Here is an 8033-nt window from a genome sequence, read left to right as displayed (position 1 = left end):
TGCAGAGATCTAAGGATGAGGGTGGTTTGGCGGTCCCTAACTCTTGGATATATTATATAGTGTCTCAATGTCAGCATATGGTGGGCAGGGGAGAATCTAGCCAAAGTACATCAGCTGGAATAATCACTGAATTTATAGTGGGGAAGGGTCCATTCTTAGCTAGTTTGGAAGCGGGTAGATTTAGACTGAACCCAGAAAAATTTCCAACCATAGTTATGATGGGGAAAATTTGGCAGAAAATTAAACATTGGAGGGGGTGACAGAATTTACTCGATATGCATCAATTTGGTTTGACCCTAGAATGGCGGAGCACATGAGATTGCGGGGGTTTGGTCAGTGGAGGCGTATTGGCATTTGTTTCGTGTCTCAGTTGTTTGATGGTGGTGTGATTAAGATGTTTGAAATGCTCAGGAAGGAGTTTCCTTTGAGCCAGAAGATGTTTTTCCAGTATCTACCGCTGAGACATGCCCTAAATAAACAGAACGAACGTGTAGTTTTGCAGTCAGATAGTTTGTTGAATCTCATAGGACCTCGGAGAAATTCGAGGGGATTCTTTACCTTGATGTATAGGGGTCTGTTGGACACTTTTTTACTGAAACATCCGTTAACGGTGAGGAGAAAATGGATAGCAGATCTGGGTCCTTTATCGGAGTCTCAGTGGGCGTCCATATTACAATATCTTCCCAAGGTTTCTCTGAGTGAGGCTAGAAGGGTGTCATAGCTATATTTAGTCTATAGAGTTTATAGGACCCCTCTATGGATGATGAAGGCAGGACTGAGAAGAGACTCAAAATGTCCAAGGTGTTCTGAGGAAGGAGCCGATCTTCTACACATGATGTGGTCGTGTTCTCGTCTTCAGCCCTTTTGGGTGAAAATGCTCAATCTGATTGAAGAAGTGACACAGGTAAATGTTGTGCGAGACACGCTGACTTGCCTTTAGAGATGCATGGAAGATATTGCCACGGATGAATGTGGGAAATTGGCTATTGCAAGATTGCTTTTTGCCGCTAGGAAGCTTATTGCGATGCATTGGTTAGATAAGAAACCACAAGCGAGGAAAGAGTTTGTGAATAAAATAAACTTTGTGCTAATGGAAAGGAATATATACAGTATGTTAAGAGAGGTCAACATACAAAATTTGAAAATGTGTGGGGTGGATGGATGGAGATTCCGGGTGTGGCGTCTGCTGAGCTATTGCAGACTAGGTTCGTAGCTGGTTAATTGCATTAGTAGGAATCGTACTTGTGCGGCTGAGCCTATGTAAAGCTGTGTTTAAATTTATCAAGAGGTGATGTATTAGCTTGACAATGAAAGATATGGGAATGGGGTTTGGGTGGGAGGGGGAGGGAGAGGAGGGGTTGGATATTGGGTAAAGGAACTAGTTCATGTAAATCTGCTTTGTTATTTTGGTATATGTCTGGAGTTGTCAGACTGTACTACATTTTTTATATATGCCTTAATAAAAAGTACTTGATTTAAAAAAACAACAAAATAAAACAAAATGATACACTTTTTATAAAAAATGTGGTCCGTTCTCAAGAATGTAAGGATTTTTAATTATATAGGTTACTGCTTGTTGCCTACGTCACTGGCCACCTCTGCAGTCTATCAGCAGAGGACAGTTTCTTTGGCAAGGAGTGCTGCCCTCCTTGCCTATCTGCCATACAGATTGCAAGCAGTACTTTGAAGCTGACCAGATCACTGGAACCAAGCAGCTTCCGTGCCCGTGCTCTGCAGGAACTGCAGAGGCAGGGCTGCCTTCTGCTGCAGAGTCAGGGCAACCTCTGCTGCAGAGGCAGGGCAACCTCTGCTGGCAGAATCAAGCCAGTGGCTCAATCATGATAATGGCCCGAACTATCAATTTTTAGGAGCCTGCAGCTCACAATCCCATCCCCGGGCCGCAAGCAGGATGTTAGGAGACAGTAGAGCATTTCTGATTATTTATCTTGAGAACAAAAGTAATTGTTATAGAAGCTGTTTCTGTTACAGCTATACCCATTTCTTATACTTTGTTCTGAGCAGAGCATCGTCTTACGATCTGTTGTGGTAGCTAAATGAGGAACTTTTGTAAAAAGTAAATAGACTAAGGTTTGCTTCAGATGATCATATGGCACATTCTGGTTCACACACAGACTGTTAAAGCTCAGCTGTTTGAACCTGCCCAAACACTGACTTTTTGAGTTAAAGGAGTATTCCCATCTCAGAGATCCTATTTCAATGTATAGTAGGTGTAATAATAATATTAGCAAATACCTCCAATTAAAAACGTAGCAGAGTTCTTCTAATTAGCTATGTTGCTTCCCCATGTGCAGGGAATTGTGTGACGAACAGCAGACCGCTGCCGCCAAATTGCGACGGACAGCGGACCCTGTGCCACCAATGTCACGATCCCACCACTGACACGGGTGTATCAGCGGACGGAGGGACCCAACACACAGCCGGCACACGGCTATCACAGGCACAGTGGGGGCTTATCTTAGTTATCCCACCACTGGCACCATGTGACAAAAATACAGCAAGCTAATCTTGCTCTAACAATTTATCGCAGGGGGGTATTTTGGTAGCCCCACCACTGCTAACCACCTCCCAAGAACTGTGGGGATATATGTATATCCCTCTTTCTCAGTTCCACTTTGGAATTCACAGCTCTCCAGCTCCCCCCTTACCTTCAGGTCAGTCAGGGAACTGCACCTAGGATAATTAGTCACCAGATGGGCTGCTTGTTGTGCACGGGCAATTAGACTACTGCAGTAAGGGAATTATCAATGCTGTGGCCTCAACCACTCATTCAGCAATATAAGACCCTTCTGTACTGCCAGCTAGCCTCGCCAGCCGCGCACACCACGCTGCCACCAGCCACGCTTTACTTAATCAAAGAGTTAATTAAGATGGTCCGCAGCAAACCCCTGATTAGTAGCGATCTAAAAAAGGCGCATAGTTCACTTCTTAGAGCATGGAGACAGAGCTAATAGATTTTATCATTTATTCCCAAAAGAATGTGGGCAGTGATTACATAGATAAAAGTTGCTATAAAGTTGAGACATTACATATGTACATATATAAAACAAAGTGGATGAAAGAAAAGAAAGTAACACTCACATGTGCATAGTTGGTATTAGGCAGACCATGTGGCTGGGGGAGTGGCGCTTAACCAAACATCCCCACTCATCGGCATGTCTCTCTGGCAGGAGGACTCCAGCTGAACTGACTGGAATTTGGTAGGGAATACCTATAGCCTAGGGTCTGTGACCTCACGAAATGGGCGGTCTGGTGAAGTCCAACCCCCCTTCTCTCTGTTATAACTTAACTAAAAAGGCTATGATAACCATATCTTAATGGGGCAAGCTCGTATGAACACACCAAGGGTATCATGTTTCCCAGTGTAACTAACCCAACAAGAAAACATCAAAAATGCACTAGATAGGACACTCCATTTGGGAGCAATCCATATCTCAATTTCTGGAAGTCCAAGAATCGTGAAACTTAGGGGTTTAGAAAGCTGGATTTGTGCCCTTTGCAGAAATGTGAGGTTCATATCTCTGTCACAGGCGAAGTGCGTGCTAGGCTTCTTTTAATATTTCCTATACCTGTATTCAAGCCTCATGGTTTCAGAACAAAGCAATTCTTTCCCTTGCAGGGGGGAAGGCTGCGAGAGGAAATGGACGGTTTCATGTTACCAGCAAGCACAGAGCTGATGAGGGGGGGGTTGCAGCTACATGACAGGCTCGTCTCCTCAGTGTGTAGCAATGGGAGATTTCTAGAAGGTTCTAGAAGCATCATACTTTACTTTAACATACAGATCTTACAGACATTTTACATTACACCTCCCCCTTTTAGAGGGCGCTATGGAGGCATTACCTCTCGGTAATCGGCCATGCGCACCTCAGCGGGTTCACCCCGGCGGGACAACCCATCGGCATTACCATGTTCACTGCCCTTTTTGTGTTGTACCGTAAAATCGTACTGTTGAAGGGCAAGGCTCCAGCGGAGCAACCTTCCATTGGTTCTGGACACTGTGTGCAACCAGCTCAGAGGGTTGTGGTCGGTTACCACCGTGAAGGTGCGCCCGTACAGGTAGGGTTGCAAACGTTGCAGCGCCCACACCATGGCCAGACACTCCTTCTCGATGGTGGAGTATGCCACTTCCCTCGGCAAAAGTTTCCAGCTCAGGTACAACACGGGGTGCTCCTGGTTCCCCGAGTCGACCTGGCTGAGCACAGCACCGAGGCCAAACTCGCTGGTGTCGGTCTGCACCAGAAACGGGCGACTGCCGTCGACTGCTCTCAACACTGGAGAGTTGCACAGGGCTGCTTTCAAAGCTTGGAAGGCCGCCTCACAGTCATCTGTCCAGTTGACTGTTTGGGGTAGCCTCTGCTTGTTGAGGTCAGTCAAGGGTTTGCAAGGGCGCTTTAGTCTTGAACAAACCGCCTATAGTACCCTGCAGTGCCCAAGAAGGACTTCACCTGTTTCTTGGTCCTGGGGGTGGGCCAGGATGCGATTGCGTCCACCTTTTCTGGCTCCGGACTCATGGAACCCCCGCCTACCCGGTGCCCCAGGTAGTGGACCTCGCTCATGCCCATCTGGCACTTTCCCGGCTTGATAGTCAGGCCTGCCTGGTGAAGACTCTTGAGCACCTCCTGGAGAAGCTGAAGGTGTTCCATATGGAACTGAAGATGGCGATGTCATCAAAGTACTCCACCGCATACTCCTCCAGCCCCCGAAGCAGGTGGTTGACCATCCGCTGGAAAGTGGCAGGGGCATTTTTCATGCCGAAGGGCATGACCGTGGACTCGTACAGTCCAAAGGGGGTGATATAGGCAGATTTCTCCTGCGCCTCAGGGCTCAGGGGAATCTGCCAGTATCCCCGACTCAGATCCATGATGGATATGTACCTTGCTTTTGCCAACCGCTTAAGCAGATCCTCAATGCAAGGCATCGGGTGGGCATCAGAGGTTGTGATGGGGTTGAGCCCCCTGTAGTCCATGCAGAACCGGGTGGTTCGATCCTTTTTAGGCACAAGAACTACATGTGAGGCCCACGCGCTTTTTGACCGTCGAATCACCCCCAGCCTTAACATCTCATTGATCTCTTGGCGCATGACTTGTTGCACCTCCTCAGAGATCCGATAAGGTGTTCGCCGTAGTGGGGCGTGATTCCCGGTGTCCACCTCATGAACCGCTAACTCCGTCCTCCCAGGTCGGTTGGTGAACACGACCCGGAAGGGTTCCAGGGTTTCCACCAACTGCGACCGCTGAGATAAGGTTAGCAAACCACTTATCTCCATGTCCTCAAGGGACCCATTGGCCTTGGCTTGGGCCAGCATGTCCAGGAGGGGATCTTCCTCCCCATCCTCAGGCAGGTTGCAGACCGGTAGGACGCAAGCTTCACGTTCGTGGTGCGCCTTCAGCATATTGACGTGAAAGGCCGTGCGCCTACCCCAAGCATGGTCAAGCGTGACCACGTAGGTGACCGGGTTGAGCTGTTGGTGCACGACGTATGGGCCTTCCCAGGCTGCCTGAAGCTTATCCGTTGGTACGGGGACCAGCACCCACACCTTTTGACCCACCTGGTAGGTCCGCTCCTGGGCGTTCTGGTCGTACCAGTGCTTCTGGTCAGCCTGAGCCTGCGTCATGTTGTCATGCACCAACTGCGTCAAGGTCTGCATCTTGTCACGGAAGCGCATGACATAATTCACGATGGACACTTCTGTGGGGTTTGGCTCATCTTCCCAGGATTCTCTTATCAACCCAAGGGGTCCCCGGACTCGCCTGCCATACAGGAGCTCGAAGGGGGAGAACCCGGTTGAGGCCTGCGGAACTTCTCTGTAAGCGAACAGCAGGTGTGGGAGGTACCGCTCCCAGCAGCACCCATGGGTCTCAACCAGCATGCGGAGCATCTATTTGAGGGTACCGTTGAAGCGTTCACACAAACCATTAGTCTGTGGTTGATACGCACTCGATACCAGCAGCATCACCTGAATTTTCTCACAGAGAGCCTCCATTAGGCGAGACATGAATTGGGTCCCTTATTGGTAAGCATCTCCCTGGGAAATCCTACCCTTGAAAAGATGGTCACCAGTGCGTCAGTCACCTTATTTGCCCTGGTTGAAGACAGAGCTACTGCCTCTGGGTACCGGGTAGCATAGTCTACCGCTGTGAGAATGTATTGCTTTCCGGAGCTGCTGGGGACGGCCAGCGAGCCTACAATGTCACCGCGATTCTCTGGAAAGGCTCCTCTATCACCGGCAAAGGAATAAGGGGAGCCTTAAGAGCAGGCCCCGCCTTACCCACTTTTTGACAGGTGTTACAAGTGCGGCAGTATTGTGTTACATCTATCCCCATCTTGGGCCAATAGAAGTGTTGAGACAGCCGTGCTTTTGTTTTGCTGATCCCCAATTGTCCAGCGAGTGGAATCTCATGGGCAATCCGCAACAACTCAGTTCTGAACTGTAGGGGGACGACCAGCTGTCTTTCCCTCAACCACTCCTTTTTGGAATCTCTGGGTACTGTCTCCCGGTACAACCTTCCTTGTTCCCAGAACACCCTCTCCTTGACAGACTCGGAGGTGGGCGTCTCGGCGAGGCCTCTCAATTTCTCCAGGCTTGCATCTGAGTTCAGAGCAGCCTGGAACTCCTTGCTGGAGGCTGCCAGAAGTGACGTCAGGGTTCCTTCCTTACTGGGACCCTCTGGAACTGGCTCTGGGGTCACCTCTGGTTCAGTCTCTCCTGTAGCAGAAGAGGGTCCAGAAGGCAGGGCGCTACCTGCGATCCGGACACTCTGACTGAGTGTGAGAGCTGCTATGTATGCTGTCTCCCTGGGGATTTCTACAGACCCACCAATCGGCGCTGCTATGGGCCCTACCTCCCCATCCACCCCCAACACTCCAGGAGCAGTGCTACTTATGGGCCAGTTACCTTCCTCGGTGGCACTGGTCAGTTGCATGGCATTACCTTCCTCATGGTCCCCTTGCACTTCCCCATTTCCCTGAGCACCGTTGCTTGCTCCTGCCAGGGGTTCCTCAGCCGTCTCACTCCGCAGAGTGACGGGGCTGAGCACTTCGGTACTTGTGAACACATCTACCGTTTCAAAGAAATGGTTAACAGGTTCATTCGGCACAGATACATCATCATTCCTAGGAAAAGAAGGGTTAACAACGAATTAAACCCTTAAAATAACAACTACAACTCCCAAATTTTCCACATAAACCCTCATCTAATTATTACTCAGGGACATATAAAAAAACATGAAATGAAATGGATTACTGAATGTAAACCATGTGTCATTTCATGTCGGGTTGGGGAATGATTTGATAGAAGCCGGCAATTTAATTAGCGGCTATTCTGCTATGAAGAACTCTGTGAAATATAAATATATATATATGTTTGTCACAATGACATGTATATATATGTATATATATATGTATTCTATGTGTATATATCTATTGTTTTGTTTCTTTATTAAACTTGTCAGTGTGAGTTTACTGTAAAGCGCACTGAATTGCCGGCTTTTCTAAGACACCGGGTGCGTATTTCTCGCAAGTCACATGTGTGGTCCGTGTGTAATGCGTAATTTTAGCGCACCCATAGACTTTCATTGGCGTACTATGGGCGTAGTACGCTGACAATTGCAGCATGCTGCGATTGACACGGACCGTAGAATACGGACGAGAAATATGCGGCTGTTGGGAGCTGCCCCATAGAGAATCATTTGTCCGTGTGTAATGCGTGCTTTTAACGTCTCTCACTCGTCCGTATTCCTCTCTAGTGTGACCCCGGCCATAGTTGCATCGTTAATCATCAAGGTATTAGCAGGTAACACATTCAGTTTCCCATCATCATCACCAGGGTTAACGTTACCCTTATTATCAGATTGGGGGAGGGTGTTGAGGACATAGTATGCAACCATCCTCCCCAAGTCAGTCCCCAATAAAACATCAGTGGGCAGGTTTTCAGACACTCCCACTTCCCTCACCCCGCTCCCAGCACCCCAATCAAGGAATACTCGGGCCACTGGCAAGGGACAGCAGGTACCCCC

This window comes from Dendrobates tinctorius, unplaced genomic scaffold (assembly GCF_039654945.1).
Source record: "Dendrobates tinctorius isolate UK_male_01 unplaced genomic scaffold, ASM3965494v1 ptg000143l, whole genome shotgun sequence".
Taxonomy (NCBI): domain Eukaryota; kingdom Metazoa; phylum Chordata; class Amphibia; order Anura; family Dendrobatidae; genus Dendrobates; species Dendrobates tinctorius.
Note: the sequence above shows the minus strand (reverse complement) of the source record.